Below are 10,000 nucleotides of genomic sequence, written 5' to 3' on the forward strand. Positions count from 1 at the left end.
ATTATGATCGTTGTCTGTACTTGTAATATTAACATCAGTCACTAAATTAAAGGCTGGCTGACAATTATTAAACGGTCGAAAAAACTGTGTAACAATTGAATAGCACCTTTCACTACAGCCAACAAAATATTTGAATGTGAAATAACCGTTCTCCTGTATAGCCTACACATACTCATTCAGGACATCTACCTTCGACCCAAGGTAAAAAAAAAAAATACTTTAGACCTTGTTCCGACCATGGTCAACTCGATCTAAAAAAATGGAACGAATTCGATAAGTGATGCGAAGAGAGAGAGAGAGAGAGAGAGAGAGAGAGAGAGAGAGAGAGAGAGAGAGAGAGGTCGGCGACGGCGCGGAATAAAGAGAGCAAATCCGCGGCAATTTATTTGCGATAAGAGCGGCCGGTGCCCATGAAACCCCATTAATATCTCTCGGCGTGAAACTCATTAACATGTTTACGGCATTCTTGTCATGCAGGCCATTTCGATCCGTTTCCTCGGCCCCGTGTTCCGTTTGGCCGTAAATCTCCCGGGTTAATCTTGTTGATCTCGACCATTAACTCCCAAAAATTTGATTCCGGCCGATACTTACGCGCCCCATAAAAAGTGTGAGAAAGGGATAAACTCGAAAATTGCTTATTTTCTTCGCGTTCGCGACAATCGTTTCCGAAGGTCATTTTCGCGTCACGTTGCTGCCAATTATTATCCTTCGCTGCCCGACGATGAGTTACGAAGATCCAGAGGAAATGAGTTGAACTAATTCTTGGCTAAACTTATTTCCTGCATAAATATAAGGCGAGTTAAGCGGGTTTTTTTTCTTCTTTTTTTGTTGTTGTTGTCTAAAATAATTCGTGAATAAATTATAAGGTGGTGCTAGGCAATATCTTTTTACCAAAAATGTATGGACACAAAAAAAAACGGGAAAATTAAACAGGTTTATTATTAGATGTAAAAGGAAATTTCAAAAGTTTTTCTGAAAACAGCTATGAAAAATATGCAAGTTGACGCATAATTCAAATACCAAAACAAACGTTATTCATACATGAAAACAGGCAAATGAAAAATGCACACTCAAAAGTACCGATATAAAATCATAAGAACTAGTTTAAAATTATAATAACGAAAGGAAAACTAATCATGACAATAGATATTTAAATATTAAGATCTTACGCATTTTATAAAAAAGGAAAGCTACGCGTATTTACCGATAATAACAGAAATATGTCAAACTTCGATATAATCAATCATCAAAAGTTCAAACTACGCATACTAATACATAGTAAGCCAAATAAAAAAAAAAACAAGCACAGTTACAAATAATAAATGCAAATAAAAACTAAATGTGTTTAAAAGTGAACACAAAGATAAAAATTCAAGATGTTTACAACTGAAGCGAAGAACATTTCTCATGTTAATCAGATAATCTCGAAAAGAAAAACCAAGCACGCATTTACAAAAAATCAACCCATTAATGGATAACGACTAAATTAAGAATTAAAAATAATATTCACAAAATAAAAGGGAGCAAGGATGTGGGAGGGAAGGGGGGGGGACATTAAAGAAGACAAACGCCCTTCCACGGAGCAGCATCTAATACCGCCATCACTCTCGCGAAAGAATCCACGCGTGTCAAGCGAGCGTGCGGGACGGGAGGAAATTATCGGGAAAGATTATCCAGCAAAGCTTGAGAGAGTAAATTGACCGCAGATTGACCGCATTCGATGAGCAATTAAACCGCAAGTTAAAAAAAAATAAAAGAAAAACGCTCTCGCTCCTTTTTCAACAGCCCAAAAGATCGTTCAGTCTAACAACAGCAGAAAGGTATTTCAATAGGATGGTTCAGCCTAATAGCAGACAAAAGGATATTAAAAAATGATCGTTCAGCCTAGAAGCAGTGTGAAAGGTATCCCAGCAGAATAGTTCAGCCTAGTTACAGTCAGAAAGGTATCCTGCAGAAAGGTATATCAATAGGATAGTTCAGCCTAGTAGCAGTCTGAAAGGTATTAAAAAATGATCGTTCAGCCTAGTAGCAGTCTGAAAGGTATTCCAGCAGAATAGTTCAGCCTAGTTACAGACAGAAAGGTATTTCAAAAGGATCGTTCAGCCTAGTAGTAGTCAGAAAGGTATTTAAAAATGATCGTTCAGCCTGATAGCAGTCACAAAGGTAGTTCAACAGGATAGCTCAGCCTAGTAACAGCCAGAAAGGTATTTCAACAGGATAGTTCAACCTGGTAGCAGTCAGAAAGGCATAACAGATCAAGATTCTAAACAGGTTAGAAGATAAATATTATCAGTTGCTCAGTACTGAGAAGACACGCGGATGCACGCTTTTAAGTATGTTTAGATAGACATGTTTAGTTTTACTGCCGTATGTATAAATACGCAGAAAAAACTATCAACTTCATTCTATTCAGAATTTTCTCTTCATTTTTACCCTGATAAATATGAAAATCCAAAGATGAACAAAATTATGGACGTTCTGAGGAAATAATGATTATAGTCGGAAACTCTGTACACAAACACTGTTGATGATTCAGCAGTTAAACGATCTAATGTGGCAGACTCACATCTACTTCTATATATATATATAATATATATATTATATATATATATGTGTGTATATATATAAATATACAATTATATACATATAGTGTATTCATATATATATATATATATATATATATATATATATATATATATATATATATATATATATATATATGAAGGATTTCGTGGCACATATTTATACATAGCATCACGTTTTATATACTTCGTGATCAAGTTATCATATATATATATATATATATATATATATATATATATATATATAATAAAAATACATATACTCATATATATAAATATTTATATACACATATGTATATGTATATACATATAATATATATGTATGTATGTGTATATATTTATATTTAATATACAAACACATTACGTCAACATGCAAATACAAATCATCGCAATAATACAAACACACAAATGAGAACGCATCTAAAGAGGGTTATCAGCTTCAAAGCGCTTATGGCATGACATATTTAGCACGGCATTACCCCTCTAAAGCACTTCAAAGGGCACGGGCACTTCAGAACCCTCATTTACCATCGGCAACATACTTTCAAAGTTCAAAGGTGTTGCCGCGCTGGCTTCAAGCATCTTCTCGAACGCTTAATTTAACGTGTTTGCGTAAAATAAAATCACGTTCCTGATTATCCTATGGATAACAACTCGGTATTCATATTGCTAATATACTATTTTCCAAAGCAAGTACGATAATTAGCAATAAGTTCATTTCAATTTTGCGGATTTCATTATTTTATGTGAAGCACCGTTTGCAACTGGGGTAAGGCTGTAAGAAACTTCTGAAACAAAAAAACTAAAACCGAACCTGAATAGGAAATTATTTTAATTTTAATTCCCTTTTATCACTGTCTGGGTGTTAACTGTATTGGATTGACATGCATTATATGTTTTTTCTATAATAATTGCGTTGGTTTTTAATTCTTTCAGAACCCGAATTCGGACAGTTGTCCGGAACACTGTTAGCATAGAGTGTGAATAAAGGAGAGAAGAAAACGAAAGAAATGAATGATGGGCTTTGTTTTGAAGCTTAAGATTTCCCTCGTCTCAAGTGTTATGATTAGCAACAAGTTCATTTTCCAATGCTTATCTGATAGAATGGTGGTGACTGTCTAATTGGTTTCTGTCAACATGAAATTTAAGCCTGGATACCAAAATTGGTCACATTATTACGAAACAGACACATTTGTGGATGTATACGAAATTCTCTCTCTCTCTCTCTCTCTCTCTCTCTCTCTCTCTCTCTCTCTCTCTGTCAGAGGACACCGTGGGACTCTCATCTCTCTCCCTCTCCATGAGAGACCAAATAAAACACACCAAGAGAGAGAGAGAGAGAGAGAGAGAGAGAGAGAGAGAGAGAGAGAGAGAGAGAGTAAATTCAAGAAAAAATAATAACTGTTTACAGTGGGAAAAAACCCAACTTATTCTTCAGATTCATATCGGTACATTTTTAAGCCAACCTTTATCTTGACAACAAACCGGGAAAAAAAACAAGAAAAACTGGAACAGTTACTGTACCTGTGACGGCTTCTTTCACTAGTCTGTCTATATGTTACTTATTCTTTCGTACATGAACGATTGCATGAACGCTAATATAGGAAGTTAAAGCCGAAGGCGACAGTAATCACATGAACTGAAAAGCCAACGAATATGCGAGAGGAGAACAGTAGAAAAACCACGAGAGAGAGAGAGAGAGAGGAGAGAGAGAGAGAGAGAGAGAGAGAGAGAGAGAGAGAGAGGTCCTGTGTATTGAAGAAAAAGTTTGTGCGTGTAAATAGTCTACTACTAAAGTTCTTACGCGTTACATGACAGCGTATATGAGAGGAAGAGAATCAAACTGAATGTGTGTGTATGTGGAGAGAGAGAGAGAGAGAGAGAGAGAGAGAGAGAGAGAGAGAGAGAGAGAGAGAGGTCTTATGTATTGAAGAAAAAGTTTGTGCGTGTAAATAGTCTACTTCTAAAGTTCTTACGTGTTACATGACAGCACATATGAGAGAGCGAAAGAGAATCAAACTGAATGTGAGAGAGAGAGATAGAGAGAGAGAATTCATATCAGAGCTGTATTTCAAATGCATCTGTAAGTCATAACATCAGTCATCGAGGCTAATAACGACAAGCTGGGAAATGTTTTAATTTCGTTAATCATCTTTCCGACTTGCACGCAAGTCTGAATGAAAGCATACTTGTCGGCATATCTCGCAAAGCTCGCATATTTACGCTGCCTACATTTGTGCTACCATTATGTTTTTCGTGGAAAGGTCAACCTCTTTACTGTACTACATACATAGCTAATATACATGTGTGTGTGTGTGTGTGTGTGTGTTTGAGTTTCTGTGCAAAAATAATATCTCAAATGACTAATAAAAAAAATTTTTTTCAACATAATCTCTCTCTCTCTCTCTCTCTCTCTCTCTCTCTCTCTCTCTCTCTCTCTGGTACTTCCATTTCAACAGACTGTTCTAGCTCCTCCTTTGTAACATTAATTCATTGCCCCATTCTATCTCTCTCAAGTCATTGCTCCTTCCGAATTTCTCTCTATTTCTCTCACGCCATTGCTCCTTCCCAATATTCTCTCTCTCTCTCTCTCTCTGGTACTTCCATTTCAACAGGATGTTCCAGCTCCTTTGTATCATTAATTCATTGCCCAATTCTATCTTTCTCAAATTTCTCTCTATTTCTCTCAGTCCGCTGCTTCCCAATACACACACACACTCTCTCTCTCTCAACTTCCAAAACAACTCATGTGCTCTCACAGATATGTCCAGGATGCGCGCGCACCAATCACGGGCGCGTATTGAGAATCGATGATATGTCCGTAGCTTGACAGTTTTAAGGCCCCATTAGTACTCCCCATTGCTACGATCTACATTCCTCCCTTCCTTCCCTACCAGGCCTATCTATTTGCCTTACACTTTACTTTCGTCACAGGCAACCGTCAAAGTCATCTCTCTCTCTGACACACTTATCAAAAATATATATCAATATTATTTAACGTTCCAGTTATTTCCGAATCTCTCTCTCTCTCTCTCTCTCTCTCTCTCTCTCTCTCTCTCCTAGGAATAACAGTAAGACTGTCCACGTCTTTTATGACAAATTCTTTCCATTCCGGTGTCTTTCAGTACTTCTAATAATTCATTTCGATATTCCAGCCCTCTTCTTTCAGCGCTTCCCCAAACATGAATCCATTTCATTTTATCATTTCCCCATACCCGTGAGACAAACCATCCGACCCCGGCCCCCCTTACCAGTCCCGCCCCCCTTTACCCCGAACCCCCTTCCGCCCCCAACACATACCTCCGACACACAAAAACCCTCCAAGGCATTCATTTGCAATATAATTCATAATGGCCGAATAAAATCCAGCTATTTAATCCTGGGCATATTACCCATTCCTCATGAAAGAGGAGCGGAGCGGGTCTTAAAAATTGGTGGGGGGGGGGGGGGGGGGGGGGGGAATGAGAAGGAGGGCATAATAGGGGAAGAGCAGAGTAAGGGAGAAAGGGTTGGGTATGGAGTGCGAAGAGGAGAAGGAGTTACTAAGAATACAGAGAAGGGAAGGGCGGGGAGGGGACACCGAGGGTTCAATGGGTTAGGAACTACGTGATGGTGTGGGGGTGGGGGCGGGAGAGGAGGGAGGTTGAGGGGATTTCCAGAAATGAGGAAAGGGCAAGAACGAAGTGAGACGGGTAATGAAAGGGGAGGAGGGTCAGATATAAGAAGATTCATAGAAAATCAAAACCCCATCGCAAGGATTCTTCAGTACGCGCTTCGTCGCTACCCAGCCCGAGAATCACATAAGAAAGAGAGAGAGAGAAAAAAAGGGTACATCGGTGCCATTATGCGAAGTTAAAAAGCCCGAAATAAGAGCTCTTTTAATGGCGTCATTTTTCCATAAAACTCAATTTTATCGATAGAGAGTGATACTCTCGAATGCGCGGGAGATAATGCTCCATCCCCGTAACACCCTGACGGGAACGATAGGGTCGTTTTCCACGGGGTAAACAAAGGACAAAATCGCCCTTGACGAACAGCTGGGAGGCTCCTTCCTTGATTTTCTCTACTCCAACTTCTCCATTCTTCCTCTGTTCTTTCCCCCCACCCCTTCCCCTCCCCTCCCCTCCCCCTCCCCTCACAACATCACCTCCACCACACGTCTATTTACTCGGGATCCTTCTCCTGGCTTCCTTCTCACCACCCGCACCCCAACACCCCCAAAGCCCAAACCCCCCCCCCTTTCCTCAGAAGACTAGGACGGCTCTTAAACTTCCTTCACTAACTTTGTCGCTTACGGGGCGTCTCTTAGATTCCCTAAGGACTAATGCCGAATCCCAAATAGTACTTCGAGGTATGGACAGAAATTCCACAATGTTTCGATCCCACTGTTTCCGGTAATTGATGAATTCATTAGGGGGCCCGACGCCGCCCGGCTGCAGGAAAAGGAAATGTTCTTGCGTCTGACTCCTTGACAAGATGGGAAGAAATGGAAAAGTCGAGACTATGCTCCGTTTGTTTGTATCCCGCTATTTAAGGAGACTGCAGTTATTACCTCACGTATTTAGCCTTTAATGACGACATATGTACATTTATCTATACATACTCTGTGTATGTGTTTGAAATACCTTTATTTATACATAATCCGTGTGGATGTTTTAAAAAGCGAGCAAAACTTCCCGAACGCCAGTATCTTTTTTTTTTTTTCTTTTTCCTCTTTCCAACGTAAACGATACGACACGGTTCTATTTACAAATGCGCGACGTCTGGGCGTGTTCGACTGTCTATCTAAACAAACATATTCCCACAAACAAACGGGCGACTAACACACACCTCCGAACCTATTTTTTTCAGACCGTATTTTTCTCAAGACGGCAACGTTTCTTAAATGGAGTTAAAGGATGCTGGGGGGGGGGGGGGGGGATGAGGGGGAGAGGAGGGGGGCCAAGTTTAATATTCATGAAAAGCAGGTGTGGGGGAGAGTGAAGGAAAAAGAGTGAGAAAGTGTGGGTGGGTGGGATAGTAGGTGGATGGGTTTGGGAAAAAGGGGAGGGGGAGGAGGGGGAGGGGGGGGGACGGGGGAAGGCGGTAGGTATAGCGTACTGTAGCTGAAGAAAGCATTTTATAGGGCGTTTCAACGGCCTCCCAATCTCTTCATACTCCGCTAATTCTACTTTTAATGTGGAACTAATCCCAATACCATAAAGTTGTAGGGAATAGCTCGAGCGTTCTCACTTGCAAGGCATAACTACCCATCGGCCCTTCTTGCGTAAAGACGACTCTCGGTTGCTCTGCGTCGAAGATCTACTTTTTTTTTCTTTTTCAACAAGTTTTCGTTAAACGCACTTCACGTATTTGTACTTATTTCCACTCGTGCATTACGCAAGTCACTGAAGGCACACTGTTTTTTTCATCAATTTTACCCACGCGTTGACGGTATATACTGAACACTAAACTCATCAAGATATAAAGAATATGAATATATATGCTATATATATATCATATAATATATATATATATATATATATATATATATATATATATATATATACATATACATATATTATATTTCTTGCACGAAACTCCATTTAAATTTGTTTCTTTAGTTTTTTTTATTTTATCTTATTACGGCGTCAATAACCTAAGCTAAGAGAAGCATATAGTAAAAAAAATGTCTTATAATGAGTCTTTTTCTATTATCAATAGGAATGAGAATGTTCGGCGACTTTATATCAATAATCATGAACTAACGTATGAAATCTGCCTCTTGACACACACACACACACAAAATAAATATATGTTCTTTGACATCAAACATCATGTCAGCCAATCTTAACGTTATATTACATTGTCATTTATCTCCATCCACAAAGCTACCTAACTCTTGTGTGTGCTTTTCTGCTTAAAAGAAAAATCAATGTTTTGATCACGTCATTTTGACATGTGTGCAAAAATTAGTTTTTTAAATGCCGACCGGACGGTCCACCTAATGCCAGTCCAGATGTAGCCAAGGGCTTAATAGGGTCGGAAAAAATGATAAGAATAACCTCAAACGTCATTTATTCTCAAATAAGAATTTTCACAAAGAGGAACTTTGCTCTCCAGCTCTACCTTAATTTACAAACTAATCGTAAATCAGAATGTGTAATGAACGAATTTATTTTAATTCAAATGATACATTATTATGGAGAAAAAAAAAATTAATTCAACATTTAAATACTTTTGGCAAACTTCACTATACTTCAGAAGTGCAGTGCTACCGTTAATAGGTTACAATGAACCCTAAACTAAACGAGAGAGAGAGAGAGAGAGAGAGAAAAAAAAAAGAGTGAGAGAGAGAGAGAGAAATCCCCATGGACGCAATGATCCTTAAGAAGCTAACGAGAGAGAGAGAATACGCGGTCTTACCTTGTACGCGAATAACTCCCATTTTTCTCCCTTCCCCTCTCCCCATTCCCCTATCGATCCCTTCTCCCCAACACATCAAAGACAGCATGAGCAATCACCCTCCCCACCCCCCAGAAAAAAAGGTCAAAAAAGGGGGGTGATACCTTTAATAGCAGCATAAGGCAGACAAAACAACAGCTAATTCGAATTTCATCAAGGCCGTTTAAAATTCATGACCGTTTAATCAACGCCTGGCCAAACTTTTCGGGAAAACAGGCCACCACCACATGCTGACATTCAAAAGAAAAAAAAGGGGGGGGAGGGGAAGAAAAACAAATCCTCTCCCATCATCTGGGATCAAAGGCGTCTCGCACTTTTTGGATAAGAATCTGAAAAGCATTAAAAAAAATTGGGAAGACTATCGCATTTTAAGACAAAAAAAATATTGATGGAGCATGGCTCACTGCTTCGTGGGTGAAACAATATAAAAGGCAGATGATATAAATTTACATCAAGAGCATTGCGCACCATTTTGTGAGTGAAAGCATGACAAAAAGCATTTGATGTAAGAAAAATTTCAACCTTTAAAGCATCACGCACAATTTCGTTGGTGAAAGCATACAAAAAGCATCTGACATAAAAGAAAAAAATTGGGACAGTTAGAACATCGCCCGCTATTTCATGAATGATAGCTAGTATGACGATATACTAAAAGCATCTGATATAAAAAGAAACTCAACATATGAGTAAAACCAAGAAAATGTTAGCTGACTTTGGCGTGACGCCCCGAAAAGCATCCGGAATTCCAGTTTAGGAAAAAAAAAGTTTGGCTTACTTTAAACGCAACACTTAAAAAGCACGTCGCTCATTTTGTTAGGAATTTAAAACGGTTTACCTTTTTCAGAAGATAGCCTGTTTACGCTATAGCTAAAGGGACTCGCACATCGTCAAGAAAAAATTGCCTTCGAAGCGCCGAAAGCTGATCAACATCCATCCTAAATAACCAAACAATTGGAACAAAAATAAAATTAAAA

At 38.9% G+C, this 10,000-nt stretch overlaps 1 protein-coding gene across 4 annotated transcripts in view; it reads right to left on the reverse strand.

Annotated features, from left to right (window-relative positions):
* The window catches only part of LOC135202375 (RNA-binding protein Musashi homolog Rbp6-like), a 1,243,940-nt gene that overhangs the window by 1,095,482 nt on the left and 138,458 nt on the right, over window positions 1–10,000 (reverse strand). The window lies entirely within an intron of this gene.

This window comes from Macrobrachium nipponense, chromosome 30 (genome assembly GCF_015104395.2).
Source record: "Macrobrachium nipponense isolate FS-2020 chromosome 30, ASM1510439v2, whole genome shotgun sequence".
NCBI classification, from domain to species: Eukaryota; Metazoa; Arthropoda; class Malacostraca; order Decapoda; family Palaemonidae; genus Macrobrachium; species Macrobrachium nipponense.